This window comes from Schistocerca americana, chromosome 3, assembly GCF_021461395.2.
Source record: "Schistocerca americana isolate TAMUIC-IGC-003095 chromosome 3, iqSchAmer2.1, whole genome shotgun sequence".
Classification (NCBI taxonomy): Eukaryota; Metazoa; Arthropoda; class Insecta; order Orthoptera; family Acrididae; genus Schistocerca; species Schistocerca americana.
In genome coordinates this window covers 449,672,893-449,697,130 of record NC_060121.1, presented here as the reverse complement: position 1 = coordinate 449,697,130, position 24,238 = coordinate 449,672,893, and the positions used below count along the sequence as shown (strand labels likewise).

At 39.1% G+C, this 24,238-nt stretch overlaps 1 long non-coding RNA gene across 1 annotated transcript; it reads left to right on the top strand.

Annotated features, from left to right (window-relative positions):
- Positions 1-335: 335 nt before the first annotated feature.
- LOC124605759 lies at positions 336-17,294 on the top strand. Its single transcript, XR_006978677.1, has 3 exons — positions 336-550; positions 14,947-15,011; positions 15,738-17,294. It is a non-coding gene; the product is annotated as an uncharacterized LOC124605759 (long non-coding RNA).
- Positions 17,295-24,238: the final 6,944 nt, after the last annotated feature.

The window sequence follows — 24,238 nt, the reverse complement described above, 5'->3', positions numbered from 1 at the left end:
ATTGAACTAAATGAGAGAATTTATTTTTAAGGTACTATCGTTACTTACACCCTAATTTGCATTGGCATGGGATGGAATGTTTATGATGTGGCTGTGGGCATATAACATTGCTTCTAACATGTAATCTACTGCATTGTCCTTTGAACTGTCCATTCTAGTCTTCTGAGCTACTTCTAAGAAGTGTTTATTAAATACACTGGAGGATGCATGTGCAAGTTTTCAATGCCTAGGAAACTCATCAACAGACTTCGGCGGGGTAAGTTGTCGTCTTGAGGTCAGTCTCTTGCCCGTAAACAAATGCAACATCTTTGAAAATTTGAAAAAAAAATATTTTTAGTGGACGACTATAGAGTGAAAAAAAGTGATTTACATTTTACACTTTTACCACACTTACCGTTAAGCTGGCGGGGTATTGAATGCTTATCAGAGTAAATATTAGTAAAAAATTGCATCGCGTGCATTTCTTAAAAGGTTTACTTTGGCAAAAACGAGGGAATTTGTGACTACTGTTACATTATTTTGGGGATCTGAAGAAGTGAATGCTTTGAAGGTATATCTACAGCCCTCAGTCCATGTTTTCAAAACAACAGTAGTACTGCCTGACATGAAATTTCTCCATCGCCTAGTATTTTGCTGGAAATAAAGAAATAAACGGGTTGCCACCTCATCCGTTGTTCATACATAAATGTATAAAATCTCTTTTGTCACAGTTTGTTTATTTTTACGATGTAGTGCTTATGTATACAGTTCTGTAAGACCAATTAATTGGTCGAAATGGTAATCATGTGAAAGAACTTTTGTTTTATGTACATGTAGCGTAGTTAAGAAATTCTAACTGGCCAGTGCTACTAGTCCTTCGTTATCTCAAGTTCTGTATATATTTCAACAACCATTGTTAGCCCAATTACTGGAACATTCTGCATTGAGCGCAAAAAAACTGCTAAAAAAGCTGAAAATAAGCTTCACACTGATGACGTGAATGTAATGAGCAATGCCTAGCAAGTAACTTTTGTAGTGGAGACAGTGAAGAAGAACCCTGACAGCTCCCGTTGCTGTTACCAGCTATCAACTGCGAAGCACTAATGCTTGCAGGCGAAAACAGAAGCTGTTTCCAGAGTTGTGACTACACTGAGACAATGTCATTGGGACTTTAACAAAATAGCATTACTTTATTGGCTGAGGTAGGCATGCAAAACTTTCCTGGCCAGCCCATTGCAGCTCTTGGGGATCAACTTACGCTGAGTGTACAGGGTTTTGTGCAGAGAACAGGTTTTTGTGAATTTGTGTCTTGATTCAAACACACTTTTAACAAACAGCATAAAATGAATAGCAACAAAAAATCCTAAATGTGAATCACAGAGCAGGCACCATGCACAATCATAATACCTTCCGTTTATCTGCCTCCGCTATTGATGAACTGATTTCACCAGCAGGGACTATGTCACAAACAAAGAAATACTTGCAGTTCATTTATTACTTGGTCCATTGCTTCCTTCCAGTTGTTTTATTGATCTGATCCCATAGCTTCTTGAAGTATGTGTGCCTCTTCAGACTCTGTTAAAGTTGAAGCGACATAATCTTCGTATCTTGTAGAAGGTTAGTGTTGATTGATCTTGTAGGTGTATTTAAGTAATTTCCTTTCTTGTTGCATCTTCATCAGGAGTTTCCATAGTCACTGGAACAGACATGCCTTCCTAATAAACTAATGTCTCTTCTTATGAAATGATGTCTTGTGACCTGATTTACTTTTCCAAACAGACTGGAGGGAGTGCAAGGGGCTTAGCAGTATGTTCATGGTCCTGGAGTCACCAGTGGGTGGTCGTAGTGCCTATAGTGATAAAATGTTTTATAATGTAAGTTATCTTTGGTGCAAATTGTGCATGATCAGAAGATCATTGTACAACGGGCCCAACCGAATGAGGCAGTGCAGATGTTAAGTCATTGACCACATATTTGGGAGAATGAATTTTGCTCGGTCAAACCACCCTGCTTTAGATTTTCTGTGGTTTTCCTAAATCATTACAGACAAATGTCAGTGTGGTTTCTTGAGTAAGGCCACGGCCACCACGCCTTCAGGTTGGTGATTTTTCTGGAAAATCTGAAATTCACAGGGAGCTATATTTTACCAAAAAAATTAGGGAATTTCATATCACCATCATGCTCCCCATACCTGGAATTGTCAGGTCTCCCTCGTCCCCCCCCCCCTCTCCCCCCCCCCCCCCAAGTTTGTGTAGCAACCTTGCATTTGTAAAAGCTTTCTTTATGAGCTGTCTGTTTTCATTGTATTGTGTTGGCAAAGCCTGTACCATTGTGTGATGATCCCTGGTTGAATAAATAAATAACAAAATAATACGCCAAATACAATGACCTTCTATCTCATTAAAACCAACCAAATTTTCTTTTACAGCATTTTGATCTGTCTTCTTTCTCCATTGCTTAGGAACATGAGAGCAGCAAACTGATCCTATTATATGCATTTGGTTTGTTGTAAATTTCTTGCCGTACCACAATTACATTAACTGTAGCCTTCCACACCATTTTGCCAGCTCACAACCAAACTGTCACTTTGAACCCGACCTAGGCCTTGTGCTGCACTGCACGTCGGTATGTCACCATAATTAAACTACATTTAAAAAATGTTGTTAGTGTTCTGTCCCTTTTCTGTTTGGGCTTTTACATCACACACCGCACTGCATCACATCACTGGACAAAGTCGACGTCTGGCTTTGGTAGTTTCACTTGACATCAACAATACATATGGTGATAACCACAGGCACATTGGAAGGTCCTATTCGATTTGAAATACATATGGTTAAATTTATCAGTTTGGTCCAAAGAGACTGTGGAAACTTACTATGATCATGAATCCATCCTATGACTATAATGTCAATGAGTCACTATTGGAATTGGCCGACTCGTACAAAATCCTAGGTGTAACATGTTTTAGGGATGTGAAATGGAATGTTCACATAGATTCAGTCGTGGCTAAAGCAGGTGGTAGACTTTGGTTTATTGGTAGAATAATAGGGAAGTGCAATCAGTCTACAAAAGCGATTGCTTACAAAACATTCATGTGACTGTTTCTAGAATATTGCTCAAGTGTGTGAGACCCGTACCAGTTAGGATTAACAGGGGATATTGAGTGTATACAGGGAAGGACAGCACGAATGGTCACAGGCTTAATATAGTTTTAGGCTTCTGTGGCCATTGTTACATTCAATAAATTTTTCTGGGTTTGTGATCACATTGTCAGTATATAGAAAACTACCATCATTTCAGTCTTTGTTGCAAGCGACCTTCTTCAGCGTGTTTTTGTTTACTGCTGAATGAGGAACCTTCATTTCTTATATACCTGCAGACCTGGCTTTTATCTAATTCTGATAGGCTTTTTAGGATGAATGGGAGGGATGTTAGAATTCTCCATTGGTGTTTTTTTAATTTCTTTTCATTGGTTGAAACCTGATGTTTTGATTGGTGTCTGCATTACTGCTTGTGACTGTTGGAAACTGGCAAAAGCAAAACCAGGCAGGAGCTGTGACATGACGTTTTCCTGCTTTCTAGCGCCGGCCGAGGCATTCCAGTACTCTGTGTACCTGCGGCTGCTGCGGTCTCCAGCGCACCTGTATGTGTTGCTTCATGTGAGCTATCATCGCATAGCGCTGTTATTGCTGGCAGCCAAGATGTCGGAAGTCACTACCGGTCTTCTCTGTTCATGTTGGCTGGTCGCTTGGCTATCTCTATTGCCTCTCTAATCTTCCTCCTGAAAGTAAGAGGCTGTGTTGCCATTACGCGTGCTTCACCAGAATCAATTTGTTTGCCGCACTCATCTACATCTACATCCATACTCCGCAAGTCACGTGATGGTGTGTGGTGGAGGGTACCTTGAGTACCTCTATCGGTTCTCCCTTCTATTGCAGTCTCGTATTGTTCGTGGAAAGAAGGATTGTCGGTATGCCTCTGTGTGGGCTCTAATCTCCCTGATTTTGTCCTCATGATCTCTTCGTGAGATATACGTTGGAGGGAGCAATATACTGCTTGACTCCTCGGTGAAGGTATGTTCTCAAAACTTCAACAAAATCCCATACCGAGCTACTGAGTGTCCCTCCTGCAGAGTCTTCCACTGGAGTTTATCTATCATCTCCGTAATGCTTTCGTGATTACTAAATGATCCTGTAACGAAGCACGCTGCTCTCCGTTGGATCTTCTCTATCTCTTCTGTCAACCCTATCTGGTACAGATCCCACACTGGTGAGCAGTATTCAAGCAGTGGGCGAACAAGTGTACTGTAACCTACTTCCTTTGTTTTCGGATTGCACTTCCTTAGGATTCTTCCAGTGAATCTCAGTCTGGCATCTGCTTTACTTACGATCAACTTTATATGATCATTCCATTTTAAATCACTTCTAATACCTACTCCCAGATAATTTATGGAATTAACTGCTTCCAGTTGCTGACCTGCTATATTGTACCTAAATAATAAGGGATCTTTCTTTCTATGTATTCCAGCACATTGCACTTGTCTACATTGAGATTCAATTGCCATTCCCTGCATCATGCGTCAATTCGCTAAGGATCCTCCTGCATTTCAGTACAATTTTCCATTGTTACAACCTCTTGATATACCACAGCATCCTCTGCAAAAAACCTTAGTGAACTTCTGATGTTATCCACAAGGTCATTTATGTATATTGTGAATAGCAACGCTCCTACGACACTCTCCTGCGGCACACCTGAAATCACTCTTACTTCGGAAGACTTCTCTCCATTGAGAGTGACATACTGCGTTCTGTTATCTAGGAACTCTTCAATCCAATCACACAATTGGTCTGATAGTCCATATGCCCTTACTTTGTTCATTAAATGACTGTGGCGAACTGTATCGAACGCCTTGCGGAAGTCAAGAAACATGGCATCTACCTGGGAACCCGTGTCTATGGCCCTCTGAGTCCCGTGGACGAATAGCGCGAGCCTGGTGTTCTGCTACCGCTGACTTGGTCTTCTGCCTTAGTGGGATATGTCTTTCATGTTCAGGTACCTGGATGCTGATGGGTCAAAAAATGGTTCAAATGGCTCTGAGCACTATGGGACTTAACATCTCTGGTCATCAGTCCCCTAGAACTTAGAACTACTTCAACCTAACTAACCTAAGGACACCACACACATCCATGCCCGAGGCAGGATTCGAACCTGTGACCGTAGCAGTCGCGCGGTTCCGGACTGAGCTAGAACCGCGAGACCACTGCGGCCGGCGCTGACGGGTTACCCCAGCGCGCCTACTGGTGGGTTGCCCCATCTTGCCTACATACAATAATCCACATTCGCACCTGATTTTGTAAACTCCAGCAGCATGTAGTTTGTCAACTGTATCATTGGTTGTGCGAAGAACACCTTTTATTCTGTTGCTGCTTCGGAAAGTCAGCTTGGTGCCTGCTCGACGAAGAATTTTGTCCACCCCTTCTGTGACATCTTGAATATATGGTAATAGAGTGATGTTTTGTGCTTCCTTTTGCTCTCCACTATTACCTTCATTCTTTGTTGCCGTAATTTTATTTATAACTTTCATTCTATAACCACTGGCACAAAAAATTGATTTGAGGTTTTGTAGTTCACCCTTTTAGATATTCCTCATCGTTGAATCTGTGAGCCCTCTTGGTTAAAGTGTGCAGGGCAGATTTCTTCTGCGTAAGTTGATGATGGGAGGAGGCATGCAGGTGCCTGTCAGTACTGGTTGGCTTCCTATGTACTCTATGACCCAGTTTACCATAAGGCTTCCTGTAAATTTTCACATTGAGGAAAAGCAGCACCCCATTCTCTTTTATCTCCGTAGTGAATTGGATTCTGCTATGCTGTTGGTTGAGGTGTTAGTGGAAATTTCATAGTTCTTCCTCTCCATGTGGCCAGATAATGAAAGTGTCTTCAACATATCGGAGCCAACATTCTGGGCATAATGGTGCAGACTGGAGTGCTGTTTCTTCAAATGCTTCCATAAAGATATCTGCTGCAATAGGCAAGAGAAGAGAGCCCATAGCTACACCATCTGCCTGTTCATCAAATTCCCCTTACCACCTGAAATAGGTGGCGCACTAGGTCACAGATATCAGGTGCCATGCATTCCTCTAAGACGGTCATGGTGTCTTGTACCAGTACATTCATGAATGAAGACTTTACATTGATGCTAACTATCAGGTCTGTGGTCGAGATACACTTTTCTTGTAGAAGTTCCACAAAATTGGTGGAGTTTTTGACGTAAAGGAAAGACCTCTTTGTGGACCTTCGGGACACCATATATTCTTGGTGTCTGTGGAACTTGTCTGATGAGTCTTCTGACCGTGTCGAAATTCATTCTAGTACGCTTTAGCAGTGCTTGTGTTGAATTGATTATCTTGGCCGTCAGATCTTCATTAAGTTTCTTATAAATGGGTTCACTCAAAAGATCCTCCATTCGTTTGTTATGATCTTCCATGTCCAACACAATGGCCGCATTTCCCTTGTCTGCTCCTTTTATTACTAAATGAGAGCTGTTCTTCAGTTCCGCGATAGCATGACATTCCTTCTTGCTGATATTTTGTTTCGGAGGATTTGCGTGGGTCAGGACCCATACTGGTTCTTGTCTAATCTTGTCCACCTCAGCTTGCGATAGCCGATGAATTGAAACCTCAACAGATTCGGTGATGTCTTCTTTCAGGACTCATTTGGGTGCAACTGCAAAATTCATCCCTTTAGCCAGAATTTGTGTGGCTGCATTGCTTAAGATGTGGCTGGAAAGGTTACCCACCATCCACCGAGTGTCCAGCATCAGTCCTTCCTCAGTGGTTTTCTGCTGCAGTTTTTCGAACTTCCTCATCTAATGGATGGTGTTAACTATCACTCGACCTTGTTGCCTGTTGAAAGGTTAACATGTCGATTTCCCAGTCATCCATGTCCAGCATTCCAGCAAGGAAAAGATGCAGTTACTTTCAGGAGGAAGATTAGAGAGGCAATATAAATAGCCAAGTGTCCACCAAAATGATCAGAGAAGACTGGTACCGACTTCTGATGTCTTGGCTGCCAGCAATAACAGCACTACGAGCCTATAGCTCATGTGAAGCAACACATACAGGTGTGCGGGAGACTGCAGCGCTTGCAGGTACATAGAGTACTGGCACGCCTCGGCCAGCGCTAGAACGCAGGAAAACACCCCATGTCACATCTGCCGCCTGGATTTCCATTCGTCAGTTTCCACCAGTCACAAGCAATAATGCAAATACCAGTCAAAACATCAGGTTTCCACCAGAAAAGAAATAATAAAAACACCAATAAAGTATTCTATCCCTCCCCTTCATCCTAAACAGCCTATCAGAATTATATAACAGCCATATCTGAAGGTGTATAAGAAACAAAGTTTCCCATTCATCAGTAAACAAAAACACCCTGAAGAAGGTCGCATGCAACAGGGACCGAAGCGTCAGTAGTTTTATACATATTGACAATTTGTCACAAACCCAGAAAAATTTTATTGAAGGTCACAGGTTTGTTTAATCCGTGGAAGAGTGTCGCAGAGATACTGAAGAAACTGAACTGGCATACTCTTGAGGACAGATGTAAACTATCCCAAGAAAGTCTACTAACAAAGTTTCAAGAACCTGCTTTAAATGATTACTCTAGGAATATACTACAACCTCCTATGCATCACTCACATAGGGATCATGAGGATGAGATTAGAATAATTACTCCATGCACAGAGGCATTCAAACAGTTATTTTTCCTGCACTCAGTATGTTAATGGAACAGGAAGAAACCCTAATAACTGTACAATGGGACACACCCTCTGCCATGCACCTCACAGTGGTTTGTGGAGTGTAGATGTAGAACCACAATGGTACGAGTTTCTGTTGTACTGCAGCCATTTTACTATGGACTGTACGGGATTGTCAGGTGTTGAACATTGTCCTCTTTGTGAAGAATTTATCAGACCTCATTGTTCTCAAATTCTTCTCCATTATCTCTCAAAATGACATCAACACAATGTCCAACATACTCTGCTTCAGCTGAAAGTTATCTTAATTTATAAATAATCTCATATTTTGATGATGATAGTGGTTTCAGACCACTCAACAGTTTAGTCATCAGCACCCTTACTAGTTATTGACACACACACATCATGGTTTTGAACAGTGTCTGTTCTCATGCACATTGTGGTTCACCCTTGGCAAGACAGTCCCTGAAAATATTTACAGTGCCTCAATCACTGCAGTCTAGTGTGGTGGATGATCCAAAATTTGAGCAGATATTCAGGAATTGGACACTTGTGACCGAGTCATTTGGGATCCATACATCCTAAGTATTTCAAACCACAGGATAAGAAACCAGGGATGGAACAAACTGCTGCTTCAGCCTTTTCAGAAACTTGAAGCGAATTTAAGCTTTGCAGAAAGTAGAAACTAGTTCTGTTGGCTAAAGTTTTAAAAAATTGTTTTCTTTCATTTTGAAATACGTCAGGAAGTCCTTGCATATGCGGATTAACCTACGCAGGGGAATGTGCTCATTTGTTTAACCTGTTTTCCCTAATAGTCTTCATAATTTGCTTCCTGGAATAGGTAACAAATTATGATGCTGAGGTGCAGAGTTCTGAAGACAGTGGAGTTAGTGTAAAGCCATCACAGTAGACAGTTTCTCATCTGCTCTGACTCTTTTAGTACCCAGCACTCTGCCCAACAAATGTATCTAGTACAAAAAAATGATTCATACTGTCAGAGATATCAGAATGAATCCAGACCAAGAAAAGAAAAGGTATGCTGATGGATACTCGTACACATGGGGTAATTATGCTGTCGACAAAGCAGCCAAGGAAAAATGTAGAGGAGATGTGATTTGTTGTTTGGGAGCCGCCTTCACACTATTATCTCATTGTCAAATGGAAGGATCATTCACCAAAGGGAAGTGGTTTGAGCTGGTAAACAACAAACTGTGATAAAATTTGCAGTGTAGGCATGGTGCACCGCATGCCAGCCACACCGATGGAAAGAAGTGACACTCACCACATTATGACCACTGACGTGAAGCATGTGAAATACCACAACGTATTTTAACTCCATGTATTTCATAAGCTCATATAAGGGCAACCCTCAGTTTAGCTGAAGATCTGTCCACCTTTCTAGCAGACAACAGCATCAGTTCGTCACACATTTTAAAGCTTAGTGAATTTTTGTGATATCTTTTGTATGTGTTAGGGAAGGGAGAGGATGTCAGCGAACTCTGTCTGGATTGTTTGGTTCCTGTTCTTTATTAAGTGATCAGCCATCCACATATGTAAGGTTCAGAATTAAAGTGAACTAAGTCCATTTAAGTCAATTTTGAGAGAAAGGACTGTAAAAGTAAACCACTTGAATTATTTAAATCATTTGGCATGTTTGTTTAAATGGACTATTATGCTGTATTATCTATATTACTAAACAGTTAAAATAGTGCATGGTCTCAGTTGCAGGTTCCATATCTAATGACTTACAGAGCAACCAAAATTTGATTTTCAATATTTCAAATAATTAATGACAAAATTTAAAATTGTGTTATAATCTACTCGTTAAAAAGTATAATGCTAAGTTAACAGATTTACACAGTAAGTCGAGTATTAAATTTAGAGACTGTGTATATATCTTGAGGTAGTGTAACTTGAGGTATGCAAATTACTTACAACATACTCAACCAGTATTTGATTGTGAGAGCATTTAGTGACTTCCAACAATTTTTTCCCACAATTGCAAAATTTCAGAACTTTTTCTTGCAGGCAAGCCTTCACAAAATAATGAAAGGGAAAAAGGTTTGTTGCTTACTGCATATGTGCTGTTCATGCAATAAAACTTCAGCATTAGGCGTGTCATTTTAATTTGTTACTTCTTTACTAATAATTATTCACAGCATGTTTTGTAGACATTATCCCCATATACCACTGAGTGTACCTGCAAAATATATCATTCTATGACACACAGTTCAGCAGATGCATCATAAACATTGAGATGTATGAAAAACTAGCTTTTCTTCAAACTGAGTGCAAATTACTCAGACTGTACTCTTGTAGTGTTTCATTAGGAGAGTGTTTTGTGACTTCCAACAATATGTTGAGTCAGTAGGTGTGTTAGATTTCAGTATTTGTGGTAGGAGAATTCCACATCAATTCAGCGCAGAAAAGTAAAAGTGTCAAAATGACCATCCCAGATTTCTTTCAGATTTGGTACATCCACTGATCCAGATAAAATATGTAAACCTATCAGTTTGCAGAGGTATGTGACTGTGGGGTCCTGCCCACTCGTCGCTTGTAGGGTGCCTAAAGGACACTGCGTTCTCGGAATGCTATACAACAATTCAAGCAAAACAGATTAATAGTTTTTATTACAATAAAAATGCTTTACAATGCTTAACTTTGAATTTACAGCGGTGTCGCAAGCAATGGGTGACATACAATCAGTAAAGGTCCTTTCCTGTATACAAGGTCCATGAAAGTAATTGATGTGGATCACACATCACTGCTATCGTAGTGTTCTCCACTAATACTGTGTCACTGATGTCTGGCCAAGGCCGGCAGGAGCAGCTCTTATATTCACTTTGTCTAGATGCCACCCCTATTGTGGTGACTGCCTAGTCAGCACGCTATTGGCTGATGTTGTCTCAGCGTCTTCTCTGCGGTTGCGTTTTTCATCTTCGTGCCAGCGCTTGTCGATATGCCAGGACAATTATTGCAAAGGAAGTTACAACTATGAAGTTTGGAAATTGTGTGAAACTTACGTGTGTCTTTCTCAACACAAATGAATATTATTCTGGTTCTAATCCAGATACAGCAGTGAAAGTTATTTCAATGAAAAGTTAATGAGTAGAGCTTTACATTAATATGCAACACAGTGGGTTTCTAAGACTTTTCACATTCAAGGCCATTATTGACCTTAACTTTTGACCTTGAATATCTCAAAACACCCCACCTTAAAAAAGCTACACACACACACACACACACACAATCAAATACCAGAAGGTAGTGTGTAAATATGAAAGACAAATTATTAAAAAATTCAATTAATAAGTAATAGTATACAAAAATATTGATTGTATTATTGTAGTGGTATTAAGGACCATTTACAGTGTAACTTCAATGAAAAGGCAATAAAAGGTAGTTACGTCTCATTTCACAAGTTTCTAATTAAATTGCTATGTTCACCAGATCTGATGCAGGGAGAGAGTATGTCCTTCCAGTCTTTTGAGAATGTGACATCTTCTGATAACACACAAGTCAGGCATGGCAGCAAATGCAAATGATCGAGATGGTTCATGTGGATGCTTGAAGCTGGCCTGTACTTCGTCTGTTTCTTCATAAGTTTGTAAGTCATATACAATCCACCAAGGACTGTCATGCATACAGGCAACAAAAACCCTTTTTGTCATTTAACAGAATTTCTGACCACACAGCAAGCACCGACTCTTCTCTGCTCATTAAAGAAGCAGAATATGTCTTTGTTTTTACTATACCTTTGTCAATATGTATTAAACAGTGAAGCTTATGGATACCAGGAACCGTTTTCTTGAAACGTTGAGTCAGCTTGGCAGTGGTTTAATCATGATGGGAAACTGATTTATGGTTGAAGACACGTGAAGGAATATTTTCTTTGCATGACTGAAACAAATGTCTTGGTATGAAACTCTAGTTTTCATGAGGTTGCTTGAATCTGGCAAGTGTGGCTAATCTCTTCACAGCCCTTGCAGCCTCATTGCATGATGTATTTCATAAGCATTTGCATCTCTGTAGTTAACTACAAACATATGAATTGTAACCTGTGAATGATTCCAGTGAAATTCCTGTACTTCATCCTGAATGGCGAAGTAATAATTTTGTACAAAATCACAACTGCAAGATGCTCAATTTACCTTGAGTGCTCCTTTAGTGATTTTAATTATGTCAATGTTGATGGGTGATACATGAGTGTAGTAGGAGCTGCTACAAACTTGATGGAAACACCTCAATAAAATCTTCTTTTGATTTTGTTGTGGATCTAGAACTACCCCACTTGTAGTCAGCCAACACTTGTAATTAATTTCCTCATTGGAATTTTACGGAACAGTTCAAACAGAACTGTCTTCAGTGATGTCTCTGGTGCTTGCTCCAATGCCATATATGGTGCTGTTTTCTCTGCGTGCCTGCTTCAGCTTTCTGATGGCCAGGCTTCAAGCAGTGCTTAGCTACAGGCCATTGTCTTTATTGAAGGTGTTGTCAGAAATTTTTAACTTGATTGCTTCTTTTGTAACACTGTCCCAAAAACTAGTAGTCCGTGTAATAGCAGATGTGTCTGCAAATGTAATACGGTGTCCGTTTTCTAAAGGATGTTCTGCCACCACTGATTTCTCAGGATACCGTATGTGAAAACATCTCTCGTGTTTCACAAGGTGCTGTTCAATAGTATGTACAGTTTGTCGGATATAGAACTGTCCCCACCCACACAGTATTTTATATACTCCTGACATTCTTAGTCGAACATTGTCTTTCTCATGCCTCATTAGTTGTCAGATTTTAGCCGGCACCCTAAAAACTGTATTGATTTTATGCTTTTTTAGAAACCAGCTAATCTTTCGTGTTATTGAGTCCCAGAATGGCAAGAACGCAAGCTTCTTTGTGCCCTCCTTGGAGGTCTTCTGCTTATGTTTCTTCAGCAAGATGGCTTGCTAAATCTGGTGGTTGTTGTAGCTGTTTTCTTTGAAGACTTTCTGTAAGTGGCTCAGCTCTTTTGGAAGGCTTTCGGCATCTGAAATGTCTTCCGCTTGATGCACCAATGTCCTAGGAACAGAACATTTGTGCGAAGGGTGGTGATAGGTGGTAGCATGCAGATATCGGTCTGTCTGTGAGGGTTTCCGATAAACAATGTGGCTGAGACAACCGTTTTATTTCCAGTGGACGAAGACGTCTAGAATAGGCAAGGCACCATTTGTTTCTACTTCCATTGTGAATCTTATGTTATAGTGGATGCTGCTGATGTGGTTGAAAAATTCTCCCAGATTTCCACAAAAGCGTTGTCTTCGTAATGATAAAAGTGACTAGGCCTTGCAGGAGCCGTGTCCAGGGCAATGTTCTCAATGTACTCCATGAAGTGGTTGGCTATAACTGGTGCTAATGGGCTTCCCATCGCTACGCCGTCCTGGTTAAAATAGTCTCCATTGGCTAACTCGAACTCGGGACCTTTGCCTTTCGCGGGCAAGTGCTCTACCATCTGAGCTACCGAAGCACGACTCACGCTCGGTCCTCACAGCTTTACTTCTGCCAGTATCTCATCTCCTACCTTCCAAACTTTACAGAAGCTCTCCAGAATGAGACTTTCACTCTGCAGCGGAGTGTGCGCTGATATGAAACTTCCTGGCAGATTAAAACTGTGTGCCCGACCGAGACTCGAACTCGGGACCTTTGCCTTTCACAGGCAAGTGCTCTACCATCTGAGCTACCGAAGCTCGACTCACGCCCAGTCCTCACAGCTTTACTTCTGCCAGTATCTTGTCTCCTACCTTCCAAACTTTACAGAAGCTCTCCTGCGAACCTTGCAGAACTAGCACTCCTGAAAGAAAGGAGTCTCGGTTGGGCACACAGTTTTAATCTGCCAGGAAGTTTCATATCAGTGCACACTCCGCTGCAGAGTGAAAGTCTCATTCTGGAAACATCCCCCAGGCTGTGGCTATGCCATGTCTCCGCAGTATCCTTTCTTTCAGGAGTGCTAGTTCTGCAAGGTTCGCAGGAGAGCTTCTGTAAAGTTTGGAAGGTAGGAGATGAGATACTGGCAGAAGTAAAGCTGTGAGGACCAGGCGTGAGTCGTGCTTCGGTAGCTCAGATGGTAGAGCACTTGCCTGCGAAAGGCAAAGATCCCGAGTTCGAGTCTCGGTCGGGCACACAGTTTTAATCTGCCTGGATGGCTATTAGTTTGCAGCCATTTGTATCCAACTGGTTTCTCGAGTGATGTATCCTCTCTTGCAACAATGAAACACTATTGCTCATACAGCACACTACTCCCTTTGACTTTTAGATGGAATCCTTGCAGACAGAGTAAATATGAGAAGTCTTTGGCCCCTACACTTCCCAGATCTGTCACCATCCAATTATTTCCTGTGGTGTGTACCTAAAACACTTGTGTATAAAAATAACCCAAAGACAATAGAGGAATTGAAGACAGCAATAATTGATTATCTGTATTTAATTACATGTGGAACACTGGTAAATGTGTTCACAAATGATGTAAATGTGTTGAACTATGCCTTCAAGAAAGGGAAAAACATTTCCAGCACCTACTGTGACAGTGATGAGTACAGTGTATTTAATTGTAATGATGTCTAATCCCAACTCCCAACACAACCGCAGCCATTAGCAGTGAATCCTGGCCCTTACCTTGTATAGCAACACAAATGTGCTGCCTACCTTACGTGCCCTGAAGGCAAGATGTGGAGCTCGTCGCTGCAGAGCAAGATGTGGAGCTCGTCGCTGCAGAGAGACTTTGCAGGCGCACTGTATTTGTATTCCGCCAAGAACTTTCTTATGATGTTAAAAAAATTGTACTTTGACATAATGATGTGAGGTGTCAGCAATATTTGACATGAAATCAAACACCAGCATGAGTTGTAATTTTATTTTTGATCACCAAACTGTTTTTTCAGTGTTGTTCAGATAGCCACTTGAAATGGCCTTGGCGGTGAAAACTGGTCATGGTGATTGAAAATAAAAGTGTAGGTGGTACTGTTATCTGAGTCCAAGTAATTACTGCCATTGCAGACCCTACACCATCATGTTCCAAATGCTGGACAAGAAATTAATATATGATGTGTTGATTATTCAATATGTGTTCTACCCGTTACTTTATACTATCTCAAGGGTATTGTTTTTAATGCGTATGGCGTCTTTTATCATTATTAGTTCTTTTAATATTTTTCTCTTTACTTTACTGCTTTTTGTTATAGAGTCAACACTCTGTGAAATCACCTGCAAACCCAAGAAGGACCACATTGAGTGTGACAGCTTCAAAGTATATTAATGAAAATAAGTCTTCATTATGTTTGACATATAAATGATAGATGGTTGGAAAATATGTAATTGCTTCTTATTTGTTTCTTCAGTATATTACGTATCTACATTATTGCTGCCCTCTGAAGAAGTATTTTCTGTCAAAAATGTTGGAATGTACTTTACATTACATCCTTCTGGTTGTGGTTTGAACAGAAAGAATGTATTGGGAACAAATTCAAAGTACTGGGATTTGTAATCAGAACTTGCTCAATCAATTCTGGCAGCTGTGAAAGATTTGATTGTATAAAATGAATCTTTGAAGATTTAATGTTGTTTACATTACTGGTAGAAAAAGTCTTCATTCTCTTTATCTATCTACTTTGTAAATAAGTATTTCATAAGTTATATTTTTTAACTCATTGATTGCCATTATTTTGTCACTCTTAATTCTGGAAGAATTTCCTTTATTTTAGAGTGCAAACATATGTAACACATTTTTACGTTTTTTGGTGTTTTCAGTCATATCGAATTTATACATTTTCAAGCAAATGATTAGTATTTATATGCACTGGACTTTGTATTAGCCACACAATATGACATATCCTTCACTTTTACTCACAACAGTAGCAATATATTAAGATCATCAGTCAAGAAACAAGTTGTTTGTAACATCACCTGGCACTTTGTGTGTTAAATCATAAATTTGTGTACAGCCAATTTAATTGAATTCTTTTTGTGTTATCAGGAGGAAGAAAGGAAGATTAAAGTTTAATATCCACTCAACAGCGTGTTTGTTCCGGACAAAATGTTATCAGAATTGAATTTCCCAACAAAATTATTTCTTGTGAACACAGCTTCACAATAAATGAAATTTGTGAACTGGATTTTCTACCCTCAGTAAAAGTTGTGCTTGCATTACTTGTAGTAATATATACTTTAATATTTGTCATCTAGCAAAACAGGTAATCATAAAAAAATCAGTAATTACTCATTGCTGCAGTGTATGGTGGTTTCTGTCAGGTATTAGGGCATATTCTTTCACTGCCATCCTAGTTCCACTTCCTCAATCAGCATATGACCATGTGCAAGTGGTAGGTAGTGGTTGAAGAAAGTATCAGTACACAATAGAAGTGTAAAAATAGACAGTACCAGATTCAAATATGGTATAACACAGGTAAATGGCATTTGTACTCTCTTTTTATAAGAGGACACTGGCCACCAATGACAATGTTCGTGCTTTTATAAATGTTTCAGTAGATATAGTCCACTTTTTTGCATCTTGTTTTGATACTGTTCTTAAAATATGTACAGTATTTAAGTGAAAATTTAGAAAGCTGATTCTTCATATTCATATAATTTCCTGTTGTTTCTGTAATTTATTTCTTACTAGTTAGCTGGACAATGATTTTTTTTATTACACTGAATGTGCCAATTATATATTATGCAAACATTACTTTCCTCTTTTGTTACTCTGTCAATGCTTTTGATTTAACGTATTTTGTCATATCTTTCCTTAGAGGAGAGATGCAATAGTTGTAAAGTGCACAGAAATAATAAATTTTTGGCTTGTGGTATGTAATAGTATGTACAATCAAATTTTAGAATGTTTCATAAGGAAATAATGAGAAGAATTGTTTGGAAGTTTGAAGTTTTTGATGCAGCATTTCAGATCATCACAGTTTGTAACCTCACTTATTTAGACACGTCAGAATCACGGTGCCTTCATGTGCATATTTCTTCTGTAATCTTAGTAAACCCAGTTGTTGCATTTCCAAAAGAATTTAGAAAGCTACTGCTCAGAATAAACCACCAATAAAGTTCCGTAGCACATTTGCCAATCAGTATAACAAGCATTTTGTTACATGCTTCTGATACCAATCAGTAGTACTGAGTTCTTCAGTTTTTGGCATGCACAGAATGTGCTAATCAGTTGTCTTTATCAGTCAGATGCATATCATCCTGGTCAATTAAATTTAAGTTTTGATGTCTCAGATTGCACTGTCTATAGCAGAAATACTAGTCCATTTCACACACCCCTCCCTCATCTGTAATTGGGCCTTCTTATTTAGTTACAAATTTGATTTTTGTTTAAAAATGAATATCTGTATGAAGTATGAGTACAGGTGCTATGATAGCATTATTGACAATCCTGTCGCTATGAGTTTTGTGTATCTTGTAATGGATGTTTTTAATGTTTATGCCCAACTAAATTATAATTGCAGGAGAGAATACAGTATTGAGGAAATTACTTCTGTTTTGATTTGACATAGAGAAACAAATTGATTAAAGTTTTTGAACATAATCTCTGTTTTACTAATTTATGTGTATTGAAAAAATAGATAAATAAGTGCTCAAAACATTGTTTTGATCATAGTTTTCTTTTCAGTTATGCAGCAAATAACTGTTTGGTTACAAGACGTAATGTTGTGCAGGATCAAGTGAATTATGTTAAAGCAAGTAATTTGAATACTCTTATCCTTTGATTCATTAGTTTTGTATGAAATTATCAAGATTATTACAGTTTCATCATCCCTGTATTTGGATGTGAGATTATTTCTCTGTAAATGAAGAGACTGTTTAAAATGTTTTTTCTGTTGTAGTATTTTATGAACTATACACTATTCTTGTAAGGTTTGTATTTGAAATACTCTTTACTTATTCATTTATTCAGATTCAGTGGGACTGTCTGCATTAAACTGTAGTTTGTAGAATAAAAACAGGATTTATGAATGAGAGTAAGTGATTGTGTAGTTATATGGTTGTTTTCATGCAACTTTAAAATCAGTTGCAGCTCACCACGGTGTACACTAAGCTATAAAAATGTATCTTTATTGTTCTTTGTGCCTTTTTGAAAATTATTAATGCTTAGGTATGAGTATCTTTTCACACCAATAGGCACAAAATCAATATAAAGAACTTACATTCAGAATAAAAAAATGTGCCATAAAAGCAGATGTAAAATTAAATCTGAAAATTTGAAGTTTATCGCCTGAAACTGAAATTTACAAAATGGATTACAGCTTGATGCAAAATAATTATGGACATTTGTCCAGTTCTAAAAAATTTTCTTTTCTTTTTCTGTTATACAGTTTCTTTAGTTAATATTCATGATTTTTTCATTTTATTTTCTTGTTTGGCCTCTCTTTCTTAAAGTGATGATTATTTCCAGTTCCAAAAATTAAGAAAAAACTCATTAATAGAGCAGGCTATACTTCATTGTACATACAAATAACATTTATCATTTTAAATTACTTACCTAAAGATCACAATTATACAATTATATCTGCATAGACTCTCTATTGCTGCTGTTGCAAATCAGTAAATCAATTAAGCTGATGATATAATCGTTTATGTTTATTTCATTTATTACTTGATTACAGGTGTACTTGAATCAGAGGAAGGATTGAGTGTCAACAGATAAGGACAAGAAAATTCTTATCAGCAATTTTTGGACATATCTCATAGTACTGTTCTAGGTGCTCCGTACACATGTGATGGTTGTGGTAGAGTATACAGGCACTGTAGGAGCCTCTGGAGTCACATTAGACATGAATGTGGGAAAGAAGCTCAATTTCCATGCCCTTATTGCCCACTACGGTCCACAAAGAAGAATAATTTGCGTGTACATGTGAGAAGGAAGCACAAGGGCTATGTAGTCCCTTAACTAATTAATTAATTAATGAAATATGCTCTTAATATCAGTAAGATATGCCTTTCATGCCTATAAATGTTCCTTTATTTCATACTGATTGCTTTGAGTGGCATATACTTCGAAATTGTTCAATTAATTTCAGCATCACAACAGTGAATCATGAATCTCCTTCTGTTATTCAGCTGATTCCATGGAAGTTGAATATGTGATTTATTAATTTAGCAGTATATTTTGAACTTATTTTGTATCTTGTAATTGACACATTTAGTATCAGAGTGCTGAAAGGATAACCACAAAAGCAGAGACATTTCATTTGGCTTTGAAGGTGAGAACTCGAACATGGAAGGAGAAAGATTTGCTTTGATATGTTATAGCAAAAGATGATTTGTGTTTGCTTGTAGACATACGTGTTGTTTTCATCCCCAGCAAAATTATTTGTGTTTTACTATGTGAAACGGTGTAACTAGTTGCAGCTCTTAAAGAGAAAGTAAGACTTTCACCCGACAAGCTAACAATTAGAAGATTGTGATAGAATTTACCAGACTAAACAAAACAGTTTATACATGTCTCAGAGGGGATGTCGTAAGGCACAATGAAAATTAGATGGGGGATATACTTTTATTTATATATTTATTTATATTTATTTGCCCCTAGAATCATCTCACAATGATATAGGAATTGTCAAACAATGAGTACATAAATATGCTTTATGACGATAGGACAGGTGGCTGGCCTTAAAAACCTAAGATCATTAAGAAAACAGAGCAGAAACTTATGTTGGCTGGACATAACATTTCATTTCATGTCACAGTGCATACTAAAATAGATAAAAATGTACAAACATTGAAAGATTTCGTTAAATGATTGTATAGTTCAAGAAATAAAAAAGGGCTCAGTTGCAATTCCAAGCAGTCAGCATACATTGAGGTGACAAAAGATATGGGACAGCTATATCCACATATAGAGATGGTGGCAATACTGCATACACAAGGCATAAAAGGGGCAATTCATTGGCAGAACTGTCATTTGTAATCAGATGATTCATGTAAAAAGGTTTCCGATGTGATTATGGCCCCACAGTGGGAATTATCAGGCTTTGGACGTGGAATGATAGTTGGAGCTAGATGCATGGGACATTCCATTTTGGAAATCATTAGAGCATTCAATATTAAGAGATCCACAGTGTCAAGAGCATGCTGAGAATAGCAGATTTCAGGCACTACCTCTCATCTTGGACAACACGCCGGCTGATGGCCTTCACTTAAAGACCAAGAGGAGGGGAATTTGCATAAAGTTATTGGTGCTAACAGAGAACACTAGTTGACTACCAATGCAATTGCCTTTGCTAACAGCATAACGTCACCTGCAACACCTCACCTGGGTTCGTGACCATATCAGTTGGACCCTAGACTACTGGAAACCTGTGGCCTAGTCAGATGAGACCTGATTTCACTCTGTAAGAGCCGATAGTAGGGTTTGAGTGCAGCACAGACCCCACAAATCCATGGACACAGGTTGCTACCATTCTGGTGGTAGCTCCATAATGGTGTGAGCTGTGTTTACACGGAATGGACTGGATCCTCTGGTCCATCTGAACTGATCATTGACGCTACTTCGAGACCATTTGCAGCCATATAGATGACGAAGTGCTGTGTCAGCATCCACAGTTGTTCATGATTGGTTTGAAGAATATTCTGGACAATTCAAGTGAATGATTTGGCACCCATATCAGCCAAGCTAAATCCAATCAAACATTTATGGGACATAATCAAGAGGTCATTTCCTGCACAAAATCCTGCACTGGCAACCCTTTCACAATTATGAACGGCTATATGAGGCAGCATGGATCAATATTTGTGCAGGGGACCTCCAACAACTTGTTGAGTCCATGCCATATTGAGTTGCTGCAATATGCTGGGCAAACGGAGGTCCGACACAATATTATCAGGTATCCCATCCCACGACTTTTGTCACCTCATTTTTGGTAGATTTATTATCTCTAACCAAACATTGCTACAGTTAACAACTGGAAAGAAAAGTGGGAACATCTTTCAGGTAGAAATGGGGATTGCCTAAACAAAATTGATTTTGTGATTTATATTTGTTTGTTCTTTTTTTGGGGGGGGGGGGGGGGGGAGTTTGTCCGTAAGAGTCTTGTAAAATGCTGAGTATTTTATCAGTATGCAGCATGTTATTAATCATGGGGGGAGGGGGGGGAGGAGGGTCATGTTGGTTAGAGTCTTTTGCGAAGACTAGCCAGTATTACTTGAAGGATGCCACCTTTTCTTTTTTGAAGATGAGCAGGACTTTAAATGTAGCCATTTTGTGTTAAGTCCAATTTCAGCAAAGTGATGCACAACTTAGCCAATGAAACCATTTGTTAGGATGTTATTTTTGCAATTGTTCAGTGTTTTTGTGATATGAGGCACATACCATTCAACAATATACACAAAATTTATAGTTCAGCTCGTGAAATATCCCTCATTGAGATTGTTATGCTTCTTTATTGATGATATTGTATTTTACAGACTATAAGATGCACTTTTTTCTTCGGAAAATTGCTCCAAATCTCAGATGTATCTTGTACTCTAAATTAATATAAAAATGTTCAGTGTTTGATTTAAAATTACCACCAGTCTTAAAAATGGCCATATATTCAGTGCTGCAGGACTATACCATTGTCCTTTCATGTTGTGCTGACAGTACTAAACTTAATCCAGTGATCATTTCCAAGTGCAAAACAATGCCAAAACCTTCTGAAATTCTCCAGGTATTGTTCTTCATGTACATTACAAGGGTTGGGTGGACAAGGCTGGTATGGAATTATGCATTAACAGAGTGTGGAAGAGAAGGAAAGGCGCTTAATTGAAGAAGAGTTCTCTTCTTGTACTAGATCAGTTTAGTAATCATTTGAAAAATTCTGTGGATAAGACAGTTGTGGTCTAGAGTGAGAGAAGACATTACTGTTAAGTCTTTCAAGAAGTACTTGGAATCTAATAATAATTTGTTTTTAAATTGCTTGAAAATGAATGTTTGTATTATAGTCTGTAGCATCTTATAGTCCATAAAATACAGTAGTTCGTGTGCTCATATCGCATATATTTTATGCTTTGTCATTGATAGCAGCAGGAAGGTACTACCAAATTTTGAACTGGAGTATCAGTCCTCTTTGACCAATTCTGTAGATAAATGATTCCTGGACCTATTAAATGTATTGTGTCTACAGAGGTATAAAACACCATAGAAATTTATCATCATATGACATTTATAGACAAAACACCAATTTTACTGACTATTACAATACATAGAAAATGAAATTGACAGTAACTTTTTTTTTTCCAAAAGGAAGATGTAATTCAGTTACCACATGATCTGTACCCAAAGTATAAGATTTGTGGAGTCTGTTTCTTTTCCTATTTTAAGATTTTTTTGAATCTGTGGTACAGAAAACAAAAGTAATTAAAATAAAGTGCTTTGTAAATTAATTGTTCTTGTGTTTTTTCGGCATATTGATATTGAAACAATGTGCAATAATTCATGGAGTAGTCAGCTGCTCCTTGAAAACTGTGATATGCAGTAAATGATTGTCCAACAGAAGAAGCAATTATGATCTGTCATAGCAAACCTATAAAAGGAGCTTTTGCCGGTAAGTAATAGTTAATAGGGCCGTGCGGAGTGGCCACGCAGCTTGAGGCAACATGTCACAGATTGCGGGGCCCCTCCCGCCCGAGGTTTGAGTTCTCCCTTGGGCATGGATGTGTGTGTTGTTCTTAGTTTAAATATTGTGTAATTCTAGGGCCTGATGACCTTAGCAGTTTGGTCCCTTAGGGATTCACACCCATTAGAACATTAGAAAACTGTAGAAACAGTAGTGAAAATTGCAGTTCAGCGGACAAATTGGAACAAATCCATTAAAACGTTATGTTCTATATAGCTGTTTTATGTACACTTGTCTTTTGAACTCACAGCAGTAAGAAAGATAGATGAAGTTGATAATAAAACATCACCGCTGAAAATATGCATCCGTTCAGGAATGTTCCCACCAGTTAGTTCATGGCAAAGTAACTGAGAAAAATTAAGAAAAAAAATAGTTTTTCAAGGAATCCTTGGTTCTGAAATCTGTCTTGGCTTTTAGCCATCATGAAAAATTATTTTGTGTAAAGTACTGACTATCTTCTAAGGAATTATAGAATGGTGTGATTTTTAAGATGTTCTAGTTAGTTGTTTTCTGTCATTTCTTAAAATAAGTGTTTGGATTGATGTCAAAATAGAATTAAATATAGTGCCTTAACCGTGTGTATCCTAGATTTACCCACTTTTCTCCTGCAGCTTTGATTTCGGGGAAATTGCTGGCTATTAGAGAAACAAATTCACTGAGTTGTGCACATACTGTATAGTTTCATTCTGGTAATTATCGCAGGGATGTGACTACAAAAATTGTACTGTAGAATATTCATACTACTTTCACCTCCCCATCTCTCTTTGCTCACACACAAGTACCAGAATAAGTCTGTCATTTGGGTAACAATATATTCCCTGTGTCTGTGTCTTCGTGTCATTTTAGACTAAGAGACATCTCTCGCAGACCTCATGAAACAGCTCCCACAATGATTTCTCTTGTATCAAAGAGATGAGTGCACATAATGCATTAGGGGACTCCAGTATGAATTACTACAGCAACGAAGCTATTCAGAGCATGTTTTGGCAACTCCTTCAGCATTGCATTTACTTGACCCTGTGCACCACTGTGGGATTCAATTAGTGACAGGAGCATTTAGGACGAGTCCGGTGACCACCGCACTGGTGGAGGCTGGTGTCCCTCCACTGCAGATCAGATGTGCGCAACTGCTTGCCAGTTATGCAGCACACATTCATAGTTCCCCTGAGCATCCAAATTACCATCTCCTTTTCCCGCCCGCAGCAGTCCATCTCCCGCATCAGCGGCCCAGATCGGGGCTAACGATTGTGCTTCACATGCAGTCCATTATCTCCGAACTGGAGTCCTTCCATTTACCACCTCTACTTGCGATCCGTTCATGTACGCCTCCATGGTGTACGCCTCGGTCGCAACTTCGTCTGGACCTTTTGCATGGCCCTAAGGACTTCATTAACCCCGCCGCTCTCCGCTGTCACTTCCTCTCGACTCTTGTGCTCTGAAGTGCTTTACACTGATGGCTCAATGGCTGATGGTCATGTAGGCTTCACATATGTTCAAGGAGGACATATTGAGCATCACTCCTTGCCATTTGGCTTCAGTGTTTTCATTGCAGGGCTGGCGGCCATATCTCATGCTCTTGAGTACATCTGCTCATGCCCTGGCAAGTCATTTCTCCTGTGTACTGACTCATTGAGCAGCCTACAAGTTATCGACCAGTGCTACCCTCGCCACCCTCTGGTAGCGTCCATTCAGGAGTCCACCAATGCTCTGGATAAGTCTCGCCGTTCCGTGGTGTTTGTGTGGACCCCAGGTCACATCGGAATCCCTGGCAACGAACTTGCTGACAGGCTGGTCAAACAGGCGACACGGAAACCGCTTCTGAAGATAGGCATCTCCAAAGCTGACCTGCGTTCTGTCTTACACCGCAGGGTTTTCC